Source organism: Stomoxys calcitrans, chromosome 4 (assembly GCF_963082655.1).
Source record: "Stomoxys calcitrans chromosome 4, idStoCalc2.1, whole genome shotgun sequence".
Taxonomy (NCBI): domain Eukaryota; kingdom Metazoa; phylum Arthropoda; class Insecta; order Diptera; family Muscidae; genus Stomoxys; species Stomoxys calcitrans.
The window spans coordinates 80,309,683-80,334,444 of record NC_081555.1 but is presented as its reverse complement, the minus strand read 5'-3'; the positions used below and the strand labels follow the sequence as shown (position 1 = coordinate 80,334,444).

The following is a 24,762-nucleotide window of genomic DNA, read 5'->3' as shown; positions in this document are numbered from 1 at the left end:
AAAGTGCTGGGCATCGCTGGAATAGAATCTATTTCAGCGCCATGACGCTAGACTCTAAAGTCCAAAACAGAATTAGCGTTGAGGAGCGTCGAGTTGAAAAGTGCAATCTGCAAACTAATGTTAATAAAGCATCTCGCAAAAGCTAAACAATTTTAAACTTTGACTGTGTGTCGAACGGTAGCAAAGTTGTAGGGATAGTAAAAATAGTGGTGAATAATTTTTGAGTATCCCAGGGGCTAGTAAGATTTTTGACAGCACCGCAAATTTTGACGTTTCATTGAGCAAAGTCCCATGTCAGTAATTGTAAGCAAAACGGATTCTAAATGGTTGTTATTTAACAATAATGGACAAAATACAGTTTTGTGTTTGTAGTTTATTGAAATGATGGCGACGCCGTTTAGTATTTTTTCTATAACGGCGTCAATAGTTTGTTTACCTGGCATGAGTTTCGTTTTAAATAACATAACTTGTCCTAGTGTTTTTCTCTTTTCCAAAGCAAGACCTAAAATAACTCCATATTGCAACGTTCGCATTTGCAACATAACTGCTAGCAGTAATGGAAAATATTTTTGAAAAATATTCATTGCGCAAATATTGGGTTGCCCAAAAAGTAATTGCGGATTTTTCATATAGTCGGCGTTGACAAATTTTTTCTCAGCTTGTGACTCTGTAATTGCATTCTTTCTTCTGTCAGTTATCAGCTGTTACTTTCAGCTTGCTTTAGAAAAAAAAAGTGTAAAAAAAGTATATTTGATTAAAGTTCATTCTAAGTCTTATTAAAAATGCATTTACTTTCTTTTAAAAAATCCGCAATTACTTTTTGGACAACCCAATAATTATTATTTCCTGGATTTTTCCTGTATTATTATGTGGAGCGCACATCTTGTTTACTTTTGAATTTTGACAAACGTCAAAATTTGTCAGTGTTTGCAAAAATGGTCGATTGGCACAGCAATATTAAAAAAAGAGAAAAAAATTCTCACCAGACTTTGACGACCAAAAATATACTTCTTCATGTGTGGCAACACAAAATGACGCTCGCTTTTAGGCGTCAAAGTTGAACATTTGTAGCGTGTCACCCTATGTCTGATTAGAGAAGAGCGACATCTGGGTTTGAACAGTCTGTTTTTTTTATGGCAGCTGGTGAATGCAACCCTGCGATACCAGCATATGTTACCTCCACATACAAAGGTAACTACTACAATGAAAATCGAGGAAACCATATGTTGTTTGTTTTTGCTATTTTGGAAAACAAAATTTTATGATGGTTCCTCGGTGGACATGATGGCTTGGGGGAACCATGATGGACAGTAAAGGGAAGATGACGAGTTCTTTTTGGATGGAGCCGTGCAAGCAGTAAGAGGTGGTGTACTCAAGAGTGTTGAAAGTGGTGTTTCAAAAAGAGAGAAAACTTTAAAAAAAAAGAAAAGGTTATGTTGTGTTCTACAAACCTTTGATTGTGAGCTTGACAAACAAAAGAAAAAAAAAACAAATCAGAATATGTGATGCCAAAGGCATAAAGTTTTTTATTTAAAAGCAAATAAATGTTCCTTTTTTTTGTGAAAGGAATAAAGACTAGCTTTTGTAGTAAAAAAGCTGAAGTTACTTTAGATCAACTTAAAGCTAAATAAACTTATTAGTGCTAATTAATGCTAAAGAAAAAAGATCCTGTGAAATATAAAAAGCTTTGAAAAAGAACGTTAATTTGAGCCACGAATAAAACATAGCAAAGACTAAACAGAACAACAAAAACTTTTTGTCAAATAATAAATACCCACCTCTACTGCAATTTTAACCATCGTCATCCACGGCAACGTCAACATTTCCATCCTCAACAACATCATCATCTCATCAGCATCTCCAGCTTCATCATTGGTTCCACCGCCGCCATCTGCTCCAGTGTCCCCGAGGGAATTTTGCACCAGCAGCCCGTAGGTGCCAAGGTAGGCCGATGTATGCTCCTTTTTATATGTTCAATACTTAGAACGATACACAGAGAAACTTAGCTTGACACACATCCTGGAATAAAAATATAAGAAATAAAAAAAAAAAGAAAACAGAATAACTTAGGCAGCAAACAGGGTAGACATTGGGTTTCATATCTGCAGTCCGGTGATTGAACGGACGATACAACCTAGGAAGTAGGGTGAGCTCATTCTAGGGCACTAGGAATACACTTTAAATAAAAGACCCTTTGGTCGTTTAATGTTGTCCCTGCAGGTTGGCTAAAAGAAAAAAAAAGAAAAACAAGAAATTATATATTTTTATTGAGGGTAAGACATTACACGAACTACCTATACATACTTACCAAGAACATAAAAAGGGAGATCCAGGGCACCTCCGCTACCAAATTGTCTTGCTATCCAGGGGAGCCGTCGTCGAAGCATTCCAGTCCGGCGATCTGACAGACGCAACAAAGGCACTTTTCTGAAAAGAAAAAAAAACAGTTATATATATATATTGTAATTTTTTTATTTTTTTTTTAAGTCCTTTTGGATTGATTTTAGAAGTTTGATTTGTTTTAATCTTTATCTAATTAATTGAATTTCTTACTTTGCATTGCCTTAAAAATTGCGTTTTTTTTTTTTTTGTTTTTGTAAATTGCAGTAATTATAAAGCTTTCTTTAACATTTAAATATTTTGATCAATGTTAATTTAACGTATAGAATCAAAATCAGAGGATGTAACCTCTAAATAAAGCCCATACATACCTTTTATAACGTAGCAATGAAATTCCACTTGGCTTAGTATTCTCATTTCGCTATGGAAGAGTAGATCATTAAGGTAAGGAAGGGGTAGTGCACCATGCTGTAGAGGGGGAACGGGGAGACGATTCTGGGGTATCCAAAACTGTTGGACAACGGATACCATGGTTGGGGTGGGCCGTCCAGGGCACTGTAGGATGTCTCAGTGCCCCCTGAAGAGCGAATCCATAGCGGTAAGTGCGAGTAAGAAGGCGAATAACGTGCCTGCCGTAAAGTAAGTATGACCCTGTGTTGTTATCCCATCCAGAGCTGGTTTCAATTTAGTTTTTTTGTCAGCTGTCTCTGGACATGGTGTGTTGGCAAGAACCGCGCCCCAGACTGAGCCACAGCCGGAGCTCTAACGCCAACAGCCAGCGCCCGCCAGCACACTATGTCCCCTTTCTCCGCTGAGGCAGTTCGGACCCTCCGGGGTCCACGACAAGAATGGCGCCCGCAACATGGGGCCCGAGTTATCGGGTTGACCGCATCATTTTATCGCCACAGCCAGCAACTGATCGGATTTCGGTTACCGGATTGAGTCCCGATCGTAAGTTTTCAAAAGCTTGGATCGCGTGCCAAACTGGTGGTGACTGGAAGCTGGTTAGATGCAGGATGTGGCACGGTGTTTTACTAATCTTTAACTCCCGTAAGTCACGAAGTTTAAGGATTTTGGTATCCGCATTTCGTTTGCGACGGGCCTGAGGAGAGAAGGAGATGCCATTATATACAATAGTTAACTGCAATAGCCCAAATTACTTTTGCTTACCTGTCCGTCCGCTTAATACAATCATACCCATGAGCCAAAGCACATGAGACGTTGTTGGGTTTATCTTTATGTTTTCAACAACAGCCGTGTGGTTATGTCCGTAGGTAGCAAACGTAATACCAATATACTACAGCATCTCAGGGCCATACAATACATTACGGCAGAGAAAGCAGTTTCCGGATACGTTTGGAGAAGTCCTATTTGGAAACTTAGAATGCTTCGCTTATCCGCTTAGATTTGCTCTTCTCTCACTTGTTCCCCACCTTATAGTAGGATATATGCACTGCACTTTCTACCTTGTTTGTGAATTTTGGTTTTCATATCTGCGTTTAAAGAAGAAGACATAATTAGTGTATTTAGAGTTTGAGTTGGCTGAATTTGGTAATTTGGAATTGTCATCAAGTTTAATTAGTAGTATAGGTTATAGGTTGGAGTAGGTTTAATGGTCAATACCAGAGCAAATAGTAACACTAGTGAGGTTCCTGATCCGACCACATCGGCTATGGCAACAACAACAACCACAGTAACCAACATGGCGACAGCCATTACGACCACAGCAGCAGCCTCGGCAATGGCAATGGCCACAACAACAGCAACAGTCACCCCCATGATGGTCACGTCCGCGGTTTCCAGTCCAGCCTTGTCGGTATCGGATATGTCGGACGTACGTATAACTCCGGACACGCCGGAGTTCAGCAGCTTGACAGCTCAGACGGTCCAGAGAGAACGTAGAGAGAACCGGGAGACGAATGCTGCACGCCAGGCGCTTTACCAAGCTCCACGAGAAGGAGGTTCCCTAAACGCGGTCATAGATTCGGCCATTGGTGTGGGACAGTTAGAGCTCATCAGGTTACTCGATGAGAAGTTGAGGCAGCTGGTACCCCAGCTTGTACAGCAGAGCTTGGCCCACTTAAATGTTCCGATGGGCACAGGCGTCCCACAGACAGCGACCGCACAACCAGCGCAGCCACACACGGCCGTAGGCCAGCAGATACCACCATCGAATCGAATTCCGAGAGGCAGCGAGTACCGAGAGCCAACAATGAATCAGTACCAAACCTTTCCAGCCGTAGACGCCCCGCAGGGACCACCGGATGGGTGGCCATCCCCTCATCCACCACCGGAGCAGTACCACCTGGGTGACAGAAACACATATCTTCCGGATGCCGTAAACGCGCCGGCGCCACATTACCCGCAAGTTTCGCCTATTCCGAATCGTCAGGCCATTAGAAGAATAGATGTGGAGAAATGGCGGGTGAAGTTTGATGGCACCACGAAGTCGATGAGCGCCGAGGATTTTATGTTCCGTATAGAACAGCTTCGGGAGGATTATCGGTGTGAGTGGGATGAGGTGCTGGTGAAGTTCCCACAGCTGCTGGAGGGACCGGCGGAGGAGTGGTACTGGATGCAGAGGAGGTTGGGGTACATTCGCAGTTATCCGGAATTGAAACAGGCATTCCTGGCGCAGTTTCGGAAGTTCGAGAGCGACTTCGATATACAGAGGAGGATGATGGACCGAAGGCAAGGGTCCCACGAGTCGTTCGAGGACTTCTGTAGCGCTATGCTGCGCCTTCGCCACCAGCAACGGGAGCCCATGAGGGAGGAGATGATGGTGGAGATGATGAAAGGCAATCTCAAACAGGCAATGGCGGCGCTGGTCTTTCCGATAAGAATGTATGGGTTGCAGCACTTCAGAGAGGAGTGTAGGAAGGCGGAGTTGCTGCTAGCAAATCAAAGGCAGTTCGCTCAGGCACACCGCCAGCAATTTGCCCCTAGAGTAAATGAGCTGGAATATGACCAAGAGGAGCCGGAACTGGAAATAGAAGCCATCAGTAGGCAGTCCAATTATATCTGTTGGAACTGCCGGGAGAAGGGCCACGGTTTTGTGGACTGCCCATCCACCACAAGGAAACTGTTTTGCTATGGGTGCGGGATGGAGAACGTGGTGAAACCCAAATGTCCGCGGTGTCAGGGAAACCGACAAGCGGGCCCGAGAGAGGGGGAAACGCGCCCGAAACCGATGCACCCCCAGTAGTAGCCGATCATGTGGAGCAGGACTCCGCTGGAGTAACTATTTTAGAGAATAAGGATAGGATTAAGAATGAATTGGAGAATGAATTAAATTCTGAATTGAGATTAAAGGAAATAACGCCTTGGACCATAAGGAGGGCGAAGTACCAAGAGGTTAGAAACAGAATTTTTAGCGAAGGTAACCTCAAGGTGAATAAGACAAGAATGGAGAAAGCCAGGCTCAGGTACAAGAAAAGGAAAGACCTTAGAAAAGAAATAGCCTCTGCGAAATTGTATGAGGGTGAAGATTCCCGGCTTTACATGCGGATAAAGATTGGTGAGGAAGAGGTCGAGGGACTGTTGGACAGTGGCGCCACGGTGAGTTGCCTTGGCCAGAATTGCATTGAAAGGGTCGAAAAGGCCAGGATTCCCATATTTGCATATAGAGCCGTAGTTCATACAGCGGACGAGACACCCCTAGAGGTCGTAGGCCGCATCCGAGTGAAGGTAAAAGTTAAGAAACTTGAGAAACAGATTGAGTTCTTTTTGGTCCCAGCCTTGAGCAAGGCCCTATACCTGGGCATCGATTTTATGAAGGCTTTTAAGTTGGTGGCCAGCGTCGAGAGTTTGTCCCTGGGGGCTGAAGAGGATGAAGAACCAGTTGACCCATCCCGTCACGCCTTAAACGAAGATGAGGAGAGAAGATTGGCCACGGTAATTGAGCGTTATCCATCCTTTGAGCATCGAGGTTTGGGCAAGACCTCTCTAGAGATGCACATTATCGACACTGCAGATGCGGAACCGGTAAAACAAAGGCACTATCCCGTCTCTCCAGCTGTGCAGCGCTTAATGTTTGCCGAGCTGGACAGAATGCTTGACATGAAGGTCATTGAGCCAAGCCAAAGCCCATGGAATAACCCGGTGACTTTAGTCCGAAAGGGCACAAAAAACCGACTATGCCTGGACGCCCGGAAGCTCAATGCCCTTACGGTTAAGGATGCTTATCCGCTCCCAAACATAGAGGGCCTGCTCAGCCGGCTTGGAGATACGCATTTCATTTCGAGTGTGGATTTGAAAGATGCTTTCTGGCAAATCCCGCTCGATATGAAAAGCCGGGAGAAGACCGCTTTTACCGTTCCAGGGAGGCCTTTATACCATTTTACCGTTATGCCTTTTGGGCTGTGTAACGCGGCCCAAAGGTTATGTAGGTTAATGGATAAAGTCATCCCTGCACATCTGCGTGAGAGGGTGTTCGTCTACCTGGACGACTTGCTAATCGTGGCTCCAGATTTCGGGACGCACCTAGAGCTGCTGAGACAAGTGGCTGTTCTGCTCACGCAGGCCGGCCTCACAATTAATGTGGCCAAGTCAAAATTTTGTTTCCGAGAATTGCGCTATCTGGGGTACATCGTCGGTGGAGGCCGGTTGAAGCCAGACCCTGGTAAGGTATCGGCCATAATGGATTTTGCCTTCCCCAAAAGTGCGAAGCAAGTACGAAGCTTCACGGGAATGACTGGGTGGTACCGCCGGTTTATAGCAGATTATGCCACAATTGCCGAGCCCATTTTTAATACATTGAAAAAGGGGAAGACCTTCGAATTTGGAGAGGCAGCGAAATCTGCTTTTGAAAAGTTAAAAGAGGCTCTTACGAGGAGTCCCGTCCTGAGGCACCCCGATTTTGAAAGACATTTTTATGTCCAATGCGACGCTTCGGATGTGGGTGTGGGAGGAGTTCTTTTTCAAAAGGACGATGACGGCGGAGAGCACCCAATAGCCTACGTTTCAAAGAAGTTAACGGCAGCTCAGAAAAATTATTCCGTAACAGAGCGAGAGTGTCTGGCGGTAGTCGTGGCACTCAAGAAATTCAGGCCATATATTGAGCTTATGCCCTTCACGGTAATCACCGACCATTCGTCCCTAAAATGGCTAATGTCCAACAAGGAGTTAAGCGGACGATTGGCCCGGTGGAGCTTATTGCTTCAAGGGCATAGCTTTGAGATTGAGCATCGGCGAGGAAGCCAGAATGTGGTGCCTGACGCTCTCTCACGGTATAATATGGATGAGCTTGGTTTCTGGCGCTTGTTGGACATGGACGCACCGGAGTTCAGGGCCGAAAACTACCTCGAGAAGGTAAGGGTGGTCGAGGAGAATGGAGAAAGGTTGCCTGATCTTCGCGTTAAGGATGGTCGCCTCTATAAAAGGACGGTTCCGGTGACCACAGATATACCCAGCGAAGAGTTCGCCTGGAAGCTATGGGTACCAGAGGAGGTAACCTCGGAGGCTATCGCCAAGGCACATAACCCACCAACGGCCGCCCACTCAGGCTTTCACAAGACCTTGAGGCGTTTGAAGGAGATGTTTTACTGGCCGAATATGGGTGCTCAAGTGCGAGCTTACGTGCAGAGATGCCAGACATGTAAGGAGTCGAAGCCTAATTTCCAGAATATGCAGCAGCCCATGGGTGAGGAAGTCCAGATCGATAGGCCGTTCCAAAAAGTCTATGTAGATTTTCTGGGGCCTTATGTTCGGTCGAAGACCGGAAATTCGTTCATATTTATCGTTCTGGACCACCTCACCAAGTTTGTTTTGCTCAAACCCATGGGAAGGGCCACATCGCGCAACGTAATCCGGTTCTTGACGACAGAGGTTTTCCATAAGTTTGGCGTGCCTGAGACCCTGATGTCTGATAACGGTAAGCAGTTCACGAGCAAGGATTTTACTGCTTTCCTCGAAGCCTATGGGGTCACCCATTTCAGGACAGGTCTTTACTCGCCCCAGGCTAACGCTTCGGAGCGAGTGAACCAATCTATACTGGCAGCAATAAGGTCCTATTTGCAGGAAGATCAGAAGGAGTGGGACCAGAATATCTCGGCCATCGAATGTGCCCTGCGTTCTTCGGTACATGCTTCCACGGGTATGACACCATATTTTGCTCTATTTGGAACAAATATGGTAACTCATGGAAGCGTGTACAGGTTGGCTCGCCAGTTAGATGTCATGAAGGACCCGGAGTATGCCGCTTTGCCTAAGGCTACCCAATTGGAACTCGTAAGGGAACGGCTTCGAAAGAACATATCGAAGGCCTATACAGGCAGGGCCGTTAAGTATAATACAAGGGCTAGAGCGGTTCGATTCTTCCCGGGTCAAGAGGTATACCGTCGAAATCACCAATTGAGCGATTTTAGTAAGGGCGTTAATGCCAAACTCAACAAAAAGTATTTGAGATGTCGGATTGTACGCCCGGTGGGAAGATGTCTTTACGAGATTGAAGACTTGAAAGGCAGGACAATAGGGGTATACCACGCGAAGGATCTTAAGCAATAGGCATAACGATGATAGATCGCTATACTACGGCGACACCTTTGATGAGGAAGTAGCAATCACTTACCTGGTTTATGGTACTTTCCAAATCCTCCTTAGGAATCCAAGGATAGTAGAGGTAAGGCAATAGAATAGTAGGCTGTAGGATAAGTATTGAAATGAATTAGAATTTGAATTATCTTTTAATTTTAGATTTAAGGATACTTAGCTTTAGTTTTGGCAGGCACGCAGTTTCTGGGTTAAACTTAGATTTTTTTTTTTTGTTCGCCTTGGGCGGCAGTTTAGGCGAAACCGTCTATAGATGGTCAGTTGAATTGCTTCCATAAAATTCCTTGCAAGTTACATCCCATGGTCAACAGGCGGTGAAGGACGTGTGTGTGTGTACGATGAGTAAATGGACCTAGAGGATTGGAACTTTATACTTACCTTATACTTACCTGAATTATCCGTCGGGGACTGAGAGCGACGAAACTCGTGGTCTTACGCAGTCGCGAGTGCGGGGCCGCCAGGAGTGTTCCAGTGGTGTAATGTGCACAGGGGTTAGAACGAGGTAGTGCCATTTCTCTCTGCCTATCTGGGGTGCCTCGACCGCCGGAGAGCTCGCTGTCAACCTCGCAGTGGGTGACCCGTCTTTCTATCACTATGGCATCTTGGACATGGAGCGCGAGTTGCGGCGGAAGGCGTTTTGTCCGGACGAGAGATTGTCATCTTTCGATGCCGGCCCCAGGAGATCACTCAACCACGGTAGAGCCTCTTGACGACCTCGGTGTATGTCGGGCCGACCCGTCTTTCTATCGCTATGGCATCTTGGACATGGGGCGAGGGATGCCGTGGTGGGTGCAAGTAGGGGGCTGAGAGGAGTAATAAAGAATACGCCGTGGCGTATTATTTATTTGACAATTACCAGTTCATCTGCCCTGGGCACATTAGGTCGCTGGTCCACGTCTGGTATGGTCCGTGCTCTCAAGCGAAGCGGCCGATGCGAGTTTGGTGTCGTTGCAGCATCTGGAAAGAGAACCAAGAAGAAAGTTTGTTTAGTCAAAATGCAATTTTTTTTCTAAAATTATTTATTATTTTAAGATTTTCCTTTGGTTTGATATTTTTAATTTTTTTTAGAGGAATTTTTGTTTTTATTTTTTTTTGTTTGAAGTTTAGAATTTTGAGGAATTTTTGCTTTTGAATCTCATTGTATTTTTATCTTTGGGAGCTTCATAGTTTTTTTAGATTCTTGTTTTTTTTTGTCATTTAAAATTTTTCTGATTTAAATTAGCGGCTTGTTATTTTCACTTATTGGACCAAACGAAAATAGACTTCAATTTTGTTTATATTGTTTTTTTTACATTTTTAACTTTGGTGTATGTATTTTCACTGAAATAATTCTTTTGTTTCACATTAATTTCATTCAAACATTTTAGCTTTGGTTCCGAAAATTTTCTTTGGTAGAGTTTTTTATTTTTATTTCGAAAATTTCTAATTTTCCATTTCCTTTAATTTTTTTTGTGTTTACACAATTTTTATAAATTTTCTTTTATTTTTTTTTCCCGTTTTCCAAGTTGAGATTTTACCTTGAGTTTACTTTAACTTTCTCACAACACTTTCACTTTGCGTTCATTGAACTTATAAATGATTCACAGCATTTCATTATCGTTCGGTTTCTTTCGATCTGTTTAAATCACAAGAAGAAGAGAGTGTTAACACCTGTTCTATGTTTGCATTACATTAGGCACATGACACACACACATTTTCCGCAATTGTTTTTGTTGGTTTCTCACACTTCACTTTTTGCGGAGTAATTTGTCTTGGCACTCAGTTTGGTTTTAGCACCCCCACCTCCATTCATGATTTGAGTGGTTTACAGATGATGGTAGGGATACCGTAAAGTAATACGCACTTAAAGTCACACACACTTGCACATCAAATTAAACCGTTTTTTTTTTGGTTGAATTTTTTTTAGTTAGTTTTTTTGTAGGTTACGTTTTGCAAACCACATATGATTTGTACATAACCACTTAAATTTATTTTTCTGCCAATTTTCACTGTTGGTTATTAAAAATTTAGGTTTTTACCTTTTTTTTTCCTATTGATTCTTTGTCCGGCATTATTTACTGGCCGGTGCCTGTTATTTTGGTTTACTGCCGTTTGGTTCCATTCACACACACACAGCACCGTATAACAATTTTTATCTTATAATTCACTTTTTCATGGGAATTCCTCCACGGCCGGCATATAATTTTCTATACATTACACTTTTGTTTATTTACATTTCATTTTTATTGCGTTTTGTTAGGCAAGTAGAGTTTTTTATTAAGTTTTTTTTGGCGTAGTTACTCGTCCATTCATTTCTATACACACACACACGCACACGCGTAAAGTTTACCGCACTTTTTTTGGTTTTTTTTGGACGCACCTTGTAATTTTTTTTATCCAAAGCATTTTTATATGCTTATTTTATTTTATTTTTTTTTTCGTTTTTATTTCACAATATTTAGTTTTACCACTTTTACTTACCTTTTAATTTAAATGCTTATTCAGCATATTTTTTCCGTCCGTCCGCTTTAGTGATATAATTAATTTGATCAAGGTATGTCTAAGGAAGGTATAACTGGTTAGTCGAGTACCGGATAGGTACTACTCGACTCAAGGTATACTTATAGCCCAAGGTACATTTATTGGAGAAGAATTACTTTTTCTTAAGGAGGCTACACCCACTGAGATAGGTTTGACTAATGCTACGTTCACACGTTATGTTATTATATACATGACAAAAATTTGTTTTTCCCTCCCATCCTATGACGGTGACGTCTAAAGGATGATTGGGTTTGTAGCGTGTCACCCTATGTCTGATTAGAGAAGAGCGACATCTGGGTTTGAACAGTCTGTTTTTTTTATGGCAGCTGGTGAATGCAACCCTGCGATACCAGCATATGTTACCTCCACATACAAAGGTAACTACTACAATGAAAATCGAGGAAACCATATGTTGTTTGTTTTTGCTATTTTGGAAAACAAAATTTTATGATGGTTCCTCGGTGGACATGATGGCTTGGGGGAACCATGATGGACAGTAAAGGGAAGATGACGAGTTCTTTTTGGATGGAGCCGTGCAAGCAGTAAGAGGTGGTGTACTCAAGAGTGTTGAAAGTGGTGTTTCAAAAAGAGAGAAAACTTTAAAAAAAAAGAAAAGGTTATGTTGTGTTCTACAAACCTTTGATTGTGAGCTTGACAAACAAAAGAAAAAAAAAAACAAATCAGAATATGTGATGCCAAAGGCATAAAGTTTTTTATTTAAAAGCAAATAAATGTTCCTTTTTTTTGTGAAAGGAATAAAGACTAGCTTTTGTAGTAAAAAAGCTGAAGTTACTTTAGATCAACTTAAAGCTAAATAAACTTATTAGTGCTAATTAATGCTAAAGAAAAAAGATCCTGTGAAATATAAAAAGCTTTGAAAAAGAACGTTAATTTGAGCCACGAATAAAACATAGCAAAGACTAAACAGAACAACAAAAACTTTTTGTCAAATAATAAATACCCACCTCTACTGCAATTTTAACCATCGTCATCCACGGCAACGTCAACATTTCCATCCTCAACAACATCATCATCTCATCAGCATCTCCAGCTTCATCATTGGTTCCACCGCCGCCATCTGCTCCAGTGTCCCCGAGGGAATTTTGCACCAGCAGCCCGTAGGTGCCAAGGTAGGCCGATGTATGCTCCTTTTTATATGTTCAATACTTAGAACGATACACAGAGAAACTTAGCTTGACACACATCCTGGAATAAAAATATAAGAAATAAAAAAAAAAAGAAAACAGAATAACTTAGGCAGCAAACAGGGTAGACATTGGGTTTCATATCTGCAGTCCGGTGATTGAACGGACGATACAACCTAGGAAGTAGGGTGAGCTCATTCTAGGGCACTAGGAATACACTTTAAATAAAAGACCCTTTGGTCGTTTAATGTTGTCCCTGCAGGTTGGCTAAAAGAAAAAAAAAGAAAAACAAGAAATTATATATTTTTATTGAGGGTAAGACATTACACGAACTACCTATACATACTTACCAAGAACATAAAAAGGGAGATCCAGGGCACCTCCGCTACCAAATTGTCTTGCTATCCAGGGGAGCCGTCGTCGAAGCATTCCAGTCCGGCGATCTGACAGACGCAACAAAGGCACTTTTCTGAAAAGAAAAAAAAACAGTTATATATATATATTGTAATTTTTTTATTTTTTTTTTAAGTCCTTTTGGATTGATTTTAGAAGTTTGATTTGTTTTAATCTTTATCTAATTAATTGAATTTCTTACTTTGCATTGCCTTAAAAATTGCGTTTTTTTTTTTTTGTTTTTGTAAATTGCAGTAATTATAAAGCTTTCTTTAACATTTAAATATTTTGATCAATGTTAATTTAACGTATAGAATCAAAATCAGAGGATGTAACCTCTAAATAAAGCCCATACATACCTTTTATAACGTAGCAATGAAATTCCACTTGGCTTAGTATTCTCATTTCGCTATGGAAGAGTAGATCATTAAGGTAAGGAAGGGGTAGTGCACCATGCTGTAGAGGGGGAACGGGGAGACGATTCTGGGGTATCCAAAACTGTTGGACAACGGATACCATGGTTGGGGTGGGCCGTCCAGGGCACTGTAGGATGTCTCAGTGCCCCCTGAAGAGCGAATCCATAGCGGTAAGTGCGAGTAAGAAGGCGAATAACGTGCCTGCCGTAAAGTAAGTATGACCCTGTGTTGTTATCCCATCCAGAGCTGGTTTCAATTTAGTTTTTTTGTCAGCTGTCTCTGGACATGGTGTGTTGGCAAGAACCGCGCCCCAGACTGAGCCACAGCCGGAGCTCTAACGCCAACAGCCAGCGCCCGCCAGCACACTATGTCCCCTTTCTCCGCTGAGGCAGTTCGGACCCTCCGGGGTCCACGACACATTTTTTACTTTTCCGCCTTGCTTTTATGGAATTTGTGTTTAGAGTAGCATTTTTGCAACGCGACGCTCAAAACCAAAGCCCAAAGCCTCATTAACTATAGTCGCGGCGGTTTTTTGCTCTCCCATGTTAAGCCACTTGACGCTGACTCTTTGGTTGGGTTTAGACTCTAACACAATTCATTATTTGTATCTGGCAATACCTCCTACCAAAAAAAAAAAAAACAAAACTCATTTGTTTTGTGAACGAATATCTGTTCAAAGCAAATATAGGATAAACCTCGTTGAGTGCTGCCAGAGGCAAAACACATATCTTTGCAAACAGGGAAATGGTTAGAGCGGGTAATTGTTCATAGCGGGGAAATGTCATGTGTTCGGTTGATTGCTGAATGTAAAATTTATTATAGGTTTTATATTCAATGCGTCAGCATACAGAAATACACATACCTATATAAACCAGTTTACACTCTCTTAATTGAGAGCCAGCCCCAGCACTTTTTAAACGGCATCAAATAAAATGTGACTGGGGAACGAAATACATGGTTCTCTGGCAACGCTGCAAACATCGCTCTGGGCCTCGTTAATACTTTTGTTTTGCAAAAATGTTGACGTAGTTCCCAAACAAAACTCAAAGATATTGTTTCGAAAGCGACGGCAAACAAAACAACTCGGAATAAAATAAAAAGATAAAATAGGAAAAACAAGCCCAATAGCTGTGGAAAAAGAAATACTATAGTATGTACATGTGTGTGTATGTTTTTTGCGCAATAAAATTGAATAGTGTTTTGTAGAGCGCAACAAATGAAACAGAAAGGCCTCTTAACTGCCAATGCTAGCAGAAAATAAAGCAAAACACAACAATTAAAATTAATTTGCAAACAAGAAAAGACGGTGAAAAATTACAACTACAGCTGGTGTATCAACTTGCGTCTTTGGTTTTATGCATCTAGACTCCCATGGAATTGGATGTCTTATGAAGCTTCAGTTATTGCAGCATTTTGCGTAAGTCTTGTGCATATTGTTGACCAGAAATATTTAAATTTTACCCATTTTATATTGATACGGGATGAGAAATCTTCCTTTGAAGGTTCTATTTCTACACTGAGACTATGACGACATATTAAGTTATACAGCCACTGCCACAGCTTGGCACTTTTTATCTTGGCAGACAAGCAGCATGCTAACGCACCTTTCATAAGGCCCCCAATCAATATACAGCTCATGGTACTCAGTTTTTCTAGCTTACCTTGAATGCCAAAGAAAAGTTGAAGGATTATTTATGTGTTTGTCTTAACCAGGGTCAGTGCAATTATGCACAAGAATATTCTATAACCAAGCACATTTGCAGCCACTCAGTTTGTCGACCATTGTCTATCGAAGCAAAATATCTTATTTTTTCTTTTATGGTTTTTTTCCGGCTAAAATGCCTTCGTTGTTGGGAAGCATTTATGTAGTCTGCTTTTTTGATCTTATGCTGATAAGAAGTAAAAAGAAGACTTAGAATCATGTAAAGGAGCGTTTTGCGAAACTGGGACGAATCTAATACAAGTGACATTCGATTAACCTGGCCTCTAATAAAAGCCATGCTATGCTTTTGGTTTTGGACCTCTATTAACCGTGGTTTGCCTCTTTTATCAGTGCTTCAATAATGCTCCCTTTATTAACCGTACTTTCCTCTATTATCCGTGCGGCACACACATGATTGTTCTATGTGAAATACTGGGATTCCCCTTTTTTATTTTTTATTTTGAGATAAAGTTGAGTATCAAATTACTCAAAAGACCCAGAAACCTCACATATTAACTCAAGCAATAGGGACATGCTGTTTTATATGAAATTACATGCTTGAAAACATACGTAGAAGAGAAATGTCAGATTCAGATGTAATGCAGGTACATCGCGTACAAACTAATCTACACTCTCATATAAAACAAACAAATTTAAATATGTATGGCAAACAAATAAATAAAAATACAAAATTAATGAAATTTAAAAAAACCCTCTTACAACAATGTTTTCAATTTTCCGTACTAAGCTCGGTCCCGATCGCTGGATGGATCGCTTTCACCGATTCACGATTACTGCAAATGCAAATTTTGCCCATGAAAATTCCACTAAGGAACAGGGGCAAACTTCTCACACATCAATGAGTGCAGTCCGATTCGAGTTTTAAGCTCAACGGTAAGGGGCCTCCTTTTTATAGCCGAGTCCGAATGGTGTGGCGGAGTGCGACACCTCTTTGGCGAGAAGTTTTACATGGCATTGTACCTCACAAATGTACCTTTCACAAATGTACCTTTCACAAATGTCTCGCCAGGATTCGAAACCAGGCGTTCAGCGTCATAGGCGGACATGCTAACCTCTGCGCTACGGTGGCGTCCGATTCACGATTTCTATTTCTTCATTTATTTGCTAAACTCCCCTAAGATTTTGTAAGTTTAAACTTTTTTATGTAGGGTCAAGTTTATGATTGCACGGCCCTTTTTGCACAGGGAAAAAACTCCAAGGTGGCATCTCGGCACGGGATGGCTATGAGCACCACATGGCTTAAAACTGTGATGTGGCTACAACAACCAAGGTGCATTTATGGCAAAACTCATCACGCCAAATCTCAGACTAGAATTGTGAATTTCATGGGCGCAAGATGTTTAATAACTGTCCCTTTATATGACAGGGAGGTTCATGAATTCAGAAATAGGTTCTACCGAGATTAAACTGCAAATGTCGTCAATACATCATATCATAGCCATTCCACCACTTAATGTATTGCAAGGATCTCTGTTTGATACACAGTAAAGTAATCAGGTAACATTCTCGGTATAACCAGAACCAGTTCCTCAGAGTATGCAATAATTTGTTGAGCCACGATGCCCAAGATGCATTAGGTGTACCACTCCTTAATGCGGCTATAATGCACAAAAAAGCTACCCTTTGGATCTGGCTGAGTATTGAACAGTAGTTGAATTTGTAGCGCCGTCCACCAGACCACAACACCATATAGCACACATTTACTGTGGACAAAGTTACAAATGTCATCCGTGGCGCCAAGTCATCCAAGTCGTTAGGCCCACAACAGAATCTCCACACTGATGCTGAAGAATCTGGATCTACCTGGATTCGTGTACCTTACGACTCTCCTCAACCTGTCTTCGAACACACTTATGGTACCCGATGTTTAGAAAATGGGCAGAGGGTTTCCGCTACTGAAGCCTGGGAAGGGCCAAAGGGGGAGTCGTCTGATCACTGTCCCTTCTTTCACCTGTAGCCAATACCCTCGAAGGACTACCTCTCCCGAGCCTCGCTGGAGAATTTCCATTCGCCGAGCATCGACATGGATTTCGAAGATTGTATAGCACAACAACTGCTTTGCATGCCATCACCGCCCAGGCCATGTGATAGGACAGTCCTTGAAATCATTCGCCTATTTGAGGACATTGCCAATACGTCCCTCCAGCCAGGTCTGAAATGCTGGGTCGTGAATAATCTGTGTGGTCGCTAGTCATTTGTGGAATTTAGGGATATGAAGTCGAAGCACCGTAGAGTAAAACAGGGAGTTCCCCAAGCACTCCGGCACTGTTTAATCTCTACCTATCCTCCATTCCACTTCCTACAGACGGCATAGAGATAGTATCATATGCGAACGATTGTACGACCACCACCCAATGATGACATCTGCGTTAGGTTGAACGTCTACCTCAAAAACTTGGCTCTTATTTCGCTGCAAGAGATCTGAAGACATCTGCCACCAAAGCTTCAGCCACATTGTACGCGTGAGGTGAATTATGAGCTGAATGTGATGGTTGATGGAGCGATGATTCCGACCATCAAATGTCCCAAAATACTGGCGTCACATTTGATGGCTTTTACACATTCTCCCCACATGTCACAATAATTTGCAATAAAGTCAAAAGTAGAAACAAGGTCTTCAAGTCACTTGCTGACAAATAAACCTTGTTATGCTGCGACAGAGTATTCTCGTCAGCTGACGGTGACACGTAGTGGAACAATATCCAGATCTATCTGAATGGCGCTCTTCGAACTTCGATGGACGGTGTCCACCGTTCTCATGTGGAGCACCTCCATCAGGAGACAAAGATCCTTCCCGTGCGAAGACATAGTTCATGCTGTCTAAGCAATAGCTTCTTGGCTGTTATCGCAGAGACCATCCAAATCGTCATCTTGTGGATAGGTATCCACCGCTCAGAATCCTTAATGTAGATCTACATAATCAAGAACGGGAAGTTCAGCGCTACAAGAGAGAACCTTGAGATCAAGCGGCATATCAAGTGGGTATAGACAAAATTCATGCAGACACGGTAGCAGATGCGGTGAATATCTACCGGGTGAATGTGGTCTTTGGAGAACGATCGCTTCCCATTGCATAAGAAGAAATCGACTTCTTTCGGCAAACCAGAGTACTTCTGGCTCAATTACGACGCGCAGATGGAGTCGCCTCAACTCCTATGGAGCAAGGCTTGATGCCGACGTTCAGAATGTATGTCCCGATTGTGACCGGGGACCACACGATACACGTCATCTCATTAACGGCCCACATACTGAGACCCAGATCCCTCTGCTCGTACCCCATTTTAGTCGCAGAGTTCCTTGATCTGGATACTCAACAGAATCATGCAGACGAAAGATAGAACACAACACACTGCTACAACAACAATCCCCTTATAGCATTATAATCTCGGTTTAATCCTCCAACGTTCGGCAAGGCTCTTTTGCGGCTGTATAGGATAAGAGTTGCTTTTCTTGCACTTTCCAGTTAAATTTCCTCTCTAGCAAAACACCTAAAACACCTTCTCCCAAGGATATAGTGCCATTGTTGATAACTTGTATCTCCTGATGAAAATAACAACTTCTGTCTTAGATGGATTAAGGCCTAGACTTCTTTCGGTAGCCCACTTCGCTGTCGTACGAACGTCTTCCTGAAATATATTTCTAAGAGTTCTGGGATACTTTCCCCTAACTGGAATAGTCACGCCATCTACATACGCGACTACTTTTAAGCCTTTTTCTGCCAGAGGCAGTAATATATTGTTTATGACTATATTCCGAAGTAGAGGACACAGTACACCTTCTAGAGGTGTTCCTCTGCTGATCCATCTATTTAGATCAGCGATGCCCAAATTGAAAATGTAACTGTTTGTGTGAAATAGTCTCTTTTTAATTCTCTCAATACGTAAAAATTAATTTTTTGGACTGTAGGATTGGTGTTTTGTCAAAAATAAGAAAAAATACATAATTTTTTATAACATTCAAGGGTTTAGTCAATAAAAATCATTGTTTTTTAAATAAAAAAAAAAAACGTTGCGCATGTTCATTCGTTGCTGTCTCAACAACGACTGAGACAAAAAGAATAATAATACTTCCCAGTGAACCAAACGTTCAGAATTCGGTCAGAAGTCCATACGAAAGTCGAAAAATTTATCCAAATTCGGATATGCACAAGACTTTGGACCGAATCGTCGGAGCGAATTTTATGTTTCTGCCGACGTTTCTGACAGATTTCTCACGGAATTCTAAACCAAAATTATGAAAAATTCAGAAGGGAAGTTTGAGTTGTCGTTAAGATTTCTGACCGAATTCTGATGCTGAGTCTTAATGAATACGGATGTGTATTCCGACTTGTCTTATGGATTTCTGACCAAAAGTATATTAGAATTCCTTAAGAATTCGAATGTTTTTTCTGACTCGTCGTATCAATTTCTGATCGAATTCTGGAATAAAAATTTTTAGAATACGGATGTACTTTCCTTGTCTTATCGAATTTAAATCAATTCTGAAAGAATTCGTCAGTATTCGATGTGTTTTCGGAATCTTCAAATTGCGAATTTGCTCTTGAACGGAAGAAGTTTTTACATGGTATAGTTTCTTACTAGGGTCACCAATATGGTGACACAGAGTTCAGACATCGTTGAGAATTCCTACCGCACATACAAACATCCTTCAGAATTTTTTCAGAACTGTAGTAAGAAAAATTTCTACAGACAAAACAGTCCAGAAATCGTTTAGAATTCTATCCAATGCGCCGGAAGATAAATTTAAAAAAAAAAATGTACGACAAGACGATCAGATATCGTTTAGAATTAAGAATTATCGGAAAATAATTTCTACGGACAAGCACTCGAATTGTCGGACGAAAACTTCAAAAAACTCCTACGACAAGACGTTCAGAAATCTTCTCAGAACTATTTTAAAGCATGCTGCTGTTGGCGTCAATAAAGAGAAGATTATAAAAATTCCGCTGCAAGCAAAACAAAAAATCAAAGGGGCATATTTTAATAATAAATATGGTTATAAATGATTTTTGTTCATTTTTGGCAAGGCATACGCTACGCAAGCGATAAAAATGTTAATTGAGAAGTATAACCAACTTCCGCGCATATGATATATAGAATGTTTCTCTTTTATACAAAAAATAACGTATTAATTAAAAAAAAACATCTGTTTCCCATTAATAAGGTCTGGTATTTTTAGCTAATATAGTAAATAAAGTGTATTAGCACAATAGGTGTGTTTTTATGAAAGTGTTTAGAGAATATTTGTTTCAAAATACCAATGTTTTAGTAGAATTTCATTTTAAGTTTGAAAATTTATGTGATTGTTTTTAGAAATTGGATTTTTTTGTAGTTTCAGAGTATAAAATTGCATGTTAAAATTTTTATAAATTTAAGTTAAAACAAGTAATAGCGTACTAATTTTGTCCGGGCCGAATCCCTCCATCATGGACTGTATTTTTCAAGTTCTTTGAATGACTTTCTCAAATATATTGGGTTGCCCAAAAAGTAATTGCGGATTTTTCATATAGTCGACGTTGACAAATTTTTTCACAGCTTTTGACTCTGTAATTGCAATCTTTCTTCTGTCAGTTATCAGTTGTTACTTTTAGCTTGCTTTAGAAAAAAAAGTGTAAAAAAAGTATATTTGATTAAAGTTCATTCTAAGTTTTATTAAAAATGCATTTACTTTCTTTTAAAAAAATCCGCAATTACTTTTTGGGCAACCCAATAATTAATGACCGATATGAGGCGTACTTTTCATGGCTGTTAAAAGACGTAAAAAACACCACCTTTAGCATATCAGGCAACTAGAGTACTAATTGCGCCCTCTAAAAGCCCAAGAAACCTAATCGGGAGATCGGTTTAGGTTAGGTTGAAAATAGGGTGCAGATATTAATCAGTCCCATGCCACTATAGACATACACCTAAGCCAGTAATCGGCTTGTTGTTCGCTCTAAAAACTAAAAAGTAACTTCGAAAAAGAAAATTTTAAGTTAGGAATTCCGTGCTTAGGTTCGGTTAGATTGAAAAGAGGGTGCAGATATTAATCCGCCCCATGCCACTATGGACATACACCTAAGCCAGTAATCGGCTTGTTGTGCGCTCAAAAAACTATAAAGTAACCTCTTAAAAGAAAATTATAAGTTAGGAATTCCGTGCTACTTACAAAATCCCTAATTGTTCTCAATACCACTCCCCTAAGTTGGTTCATGCCTGGTATTGTGTCTCCATCTAAGTGCCGGTATCTGTTAGACGCGAAAACCGGGCAATGACAAAGCAAATGCTCCAACGTCTCATCCTTCCCCGCATGCCCTACACATGCTACACATTAGTGAGCTCGTAGTCTTATGTGTCCCGTTATGATACCAATAACTATACTGACCTCCTTCTTGCTTCCTTTCAGTAATAGCCTTATCTTCTCACGATCTGGATCCCCGCATAGGATTTTCGCCGTCCTACCGACCGTTTCGCTGTTCCATAATGTTGCATGCACATTCGTCCCCCACTCCCTTAACTCGGACTGCGTCGACCCGAAACTCTTTGGGTTAACCAAGTTTATTGACGGCAGTCCTCTGGCCTTCACCGCCAAATCGTCTGCCTTTTCATTTCCCCTTACTCCGTTATGGCCCGGCACCCAAACGAAGCGTATTTTGCCATCCTCAGAGAAGGCGTTAATCTCTTTCTTACATCGTGACCTTACCATTCTGGTTGTAATTGCCCTTATGGCAATTTTACTGTCGGTAAAGATGTTCACACTCGCCACACCACTTCATGCATTCCGTGATCGCCCGGATCTCCGCCCGCAGGACCGTATTATGGTCAGGTAGTCTAAAACAGATCTCAGTCCCTGGGTTCTCAATGTAAACCCTCAGGCCCACTCTGTCCTCTAGCTTTGATCCATCCGTGTAACATGATCTTCCAGATGGCAATACTAGGGTTCCGTCAATCCAAGACTGTGCCGATGGCAGCAGTGCCTCGCATTCGACTTCAAGGTTCATCTCGGGTATTCGATCGGAAACCTCTTCTCTTCCTTCTAGGTTTCCTATCGTCGCCTCGATTATACCACGATGGTATGAGCTGCTCCCATCGCCTTAAGTCTCTTAAGCCTCGCACTTAATCTGTATGTCAATGGGTCGGATATCTAGAATAGTCTCCAGTGCCTTAGTGAGCGTGGTCCTCATCGCTCCGCCTAAGCCAAGACAACATGTTTTCTGAACTTTTTGTATGGTTCTTATGTTGCACTTTTTCTCCATAGTAGTCCACCAAACTACTGAGGCGTAAGTAAGTATTGGTCTAATCACGCTTCTGTAGAGCCAGTGGACTATCCTCGGATTCAGGCCCCATTTCGAGCCTACGGCCCGTCTACATAGTGCCCAACATCTGTGAGCCTTCTCAGTACGCTTCTGCTCAAAACTAAGTATTTGACCTTGTTAGATATCGAATTCCGTGCTACTTACAAAATCCTTAATTGTTTAGCATACCACTCCCCTAAGTTGATTTATGGCTAGTATTGTGTCTGCACCTAGGTACCGATGTCTTTTAACCGCGAAAGCCGAGCAAGGACATAGGAAATGTTCCAGCGTCTCATCATCTATCCCACATGCGTTACATCAGGAGATCGGTTTACATGGCGGCTATATTAGGTTATGTACTGATTTAGACCATACCTTGCACAGTTATTGGAAGTCATACCAACACGATATGTGCAACATTTCAGCCAAATCGGATAAGAATTGCGCGCTCTCTGAAAGCTCAAGAAGTCTAATCGGAAGATTGGTTTATATGGCAGCTATATCAGCTTATGAACCTATTTCAACCATAATTAGCACAATTATTGTAAGCGATATCAAAACACCACGTGCGAAATTTCAGTCACATCGGATAAGAATTGTGCCCTCTAGAAGCTCAAGGAGTCAAGTCCCATGATAGGTTTATATGGCAGCCATATCAAAACCTGGACCGATTTAACCCATTTACAATCCCAACTGATCTACACTAATAAGAAGTATTTGTGCAAGCGCCTAGCTTTACTCCTTTGAAATTTAGCGTGCTTTCGACAGACAGACGGACGGACAGGACTAGATCGACTTAAAATGCCATGAGAATCATGAATATATACACTTTATGGGGTCTTAGACGCATATTTCGAGGTGTTAGAAACGGAATGACGAAATTAGTATACCCCCAACCTATGATGGAGGGTATAAAGTACTTGTTGTTGTTGTTGTAACAGTGTGTGTCTGAGGCGGCCACCCTTGCCGATGGAGGACTTCATCGGGTCAATCCCGTACGTACAACCGGCTGCCATGGCATTTTCTTGTTATACCCACCACCGAAGGATGGGGGTATATTCATTTTGTCATTCCGTTTGCAACACATCGAAATATCCATTTCCGACCCTATAAAGTATATATATTCTTGATCAGCGTAAAAATCTAAGACGATCTAGCCATGTCAGTCCGTCTGTCTGTTGAAATCACGCTACAGTCTTTAAAAATAGAGATATTGAGCTGAAATTTTGCAGAGATTCTTTTTTTGTCCATAAGCAGGTTAAGTTCGAAGATGGGCTATATCTTGATATAGCCCCCATGTAGCTACATTTATTATCCGATTTTGCTGAAATTAGGGACAGTAAGTTGTGTTAGGCCCTTCGACAATTTGGTTCAGATCGGTCCAGATTTGGATAAAGCTGCCATATAGACCGATCCTCCGATTTAGGGTCTAAGGCCCATAAAAGCCACATTTATTATCCGATTTCGCTGAAATTTGGGGCAGTGAGTTGTGTTAGGCCCTTCGACTTCCTTCGTTAATTTGGCGTAGATCGGTTCCGATTTGGATATAGCTGCCATATAGACCGATCGTCCGATTTAGGGTCTTAGGCCCACAAAAGCCACATTTATTATCCGATTTTGCTGAAATTCGGGACAGTGAGTTGCGTTAGGCCCTTCGAATTCAATCGTTAATTTGGCTCAGATCGGTTCCGATTTGGATATAGCTGCCATATAGACCGATCGTCCGATTTAGGGTCTTAGGCCCACAAAAGCCACATTTATTATCCGAATTTGATGAAATTCGGGACAGTGAATTGTGTTAGGCCCTTCGACATCTTTCTTCAATTTGGCTCAGATCGGTTCAGATTTGGATATAGCTGCCATATAGACCGATTTCTTGATTAAAGGTTTTGGGCCCATAAAAAGCTCATTTATTGTCCGATGTCGCCGAAATTTGGGACAGTGTGTTATGTTAAGCCCCTTGAGATACTTCTGCAATATCGCACAGATCGGTCCAGATTTGGATATAGCTGCCATGTAGACCGATATCTCGATTTAAAGTCTTGGCCCAAAAAAAAAAACGCATTTATAATCCGATTTCACTGAAATTTGGCACAGTGACTTATGTTAGGCTTTTTGACATCCGTGTCGTATATGGTTTATTTTTATACCCTCCACCATAAGATGGGGGGTATACTAATTTCGTCATTCTGATTGTAACTACTCGAAATATTCGTCTGAGACCCCATAAAGTATATATATTCTTGATCGTCGTGAAATTTTATGTCGATCTAGCCATGTCCGTCCGTCTGTCCGTCCGTCCGTCCGTCCGTCCGTCTGTCTGTCGAAAGCACGCTAACTTCCGAAGGAGTAAAGCTAGCCGCTTGAAATTTTGCACAAATACTTCTTATTAGTGTAGGTCGG

General features: G+C 41.6%; 1 protein-coding gene and 2 long non-coding RNA genes across 14 annotated transcripts in view; 1 reads left to right on the top strand and 2 right to left on the bottom strand.

Moving 5' to 3' along the window:
- The window catches only part of LOC106090515 (formin-J), a 327,305-nt gene that overhangs the window by 291,989 nt on the left and 10,554 nt on the right, over window positions 1-24,762 (top strand). The gene's annotated exons all lie outside the window — the stretch shown is intronic.
- On the bottom strand, window positions 1,500-11,438 carry LOC131996817 (uncharacterized). Its single transcript, XR_009398018.1, has 6 exons — window positions 11,350-11,438; window positions 8,909-9,846; window positions 3,511-3,833; window positions 2,712-3,442; window positions 2,309-2,427; window positions 1,500-2,225 (listed from the first exon to the last, which is right to left on the bottom strand). It is a non-coding gene; the product is annotated as an uncharacterized LOC131996817 (long non-coding RNA).
- Window positions 12,096-13,775, bottom strand: LOC131996818 (uncharacterized). The gene is made up of 3 exons (XR_009398019.1): window positions 13,307-13,775; window positions 12,905-13,023; window positions 12,096-12,821 (listed from the first exon to the last, which is right to left on the bottom strand). It is a non-coding gene; the product is annotated as an uncharacterized LOC131996818 (long non-coding RNA).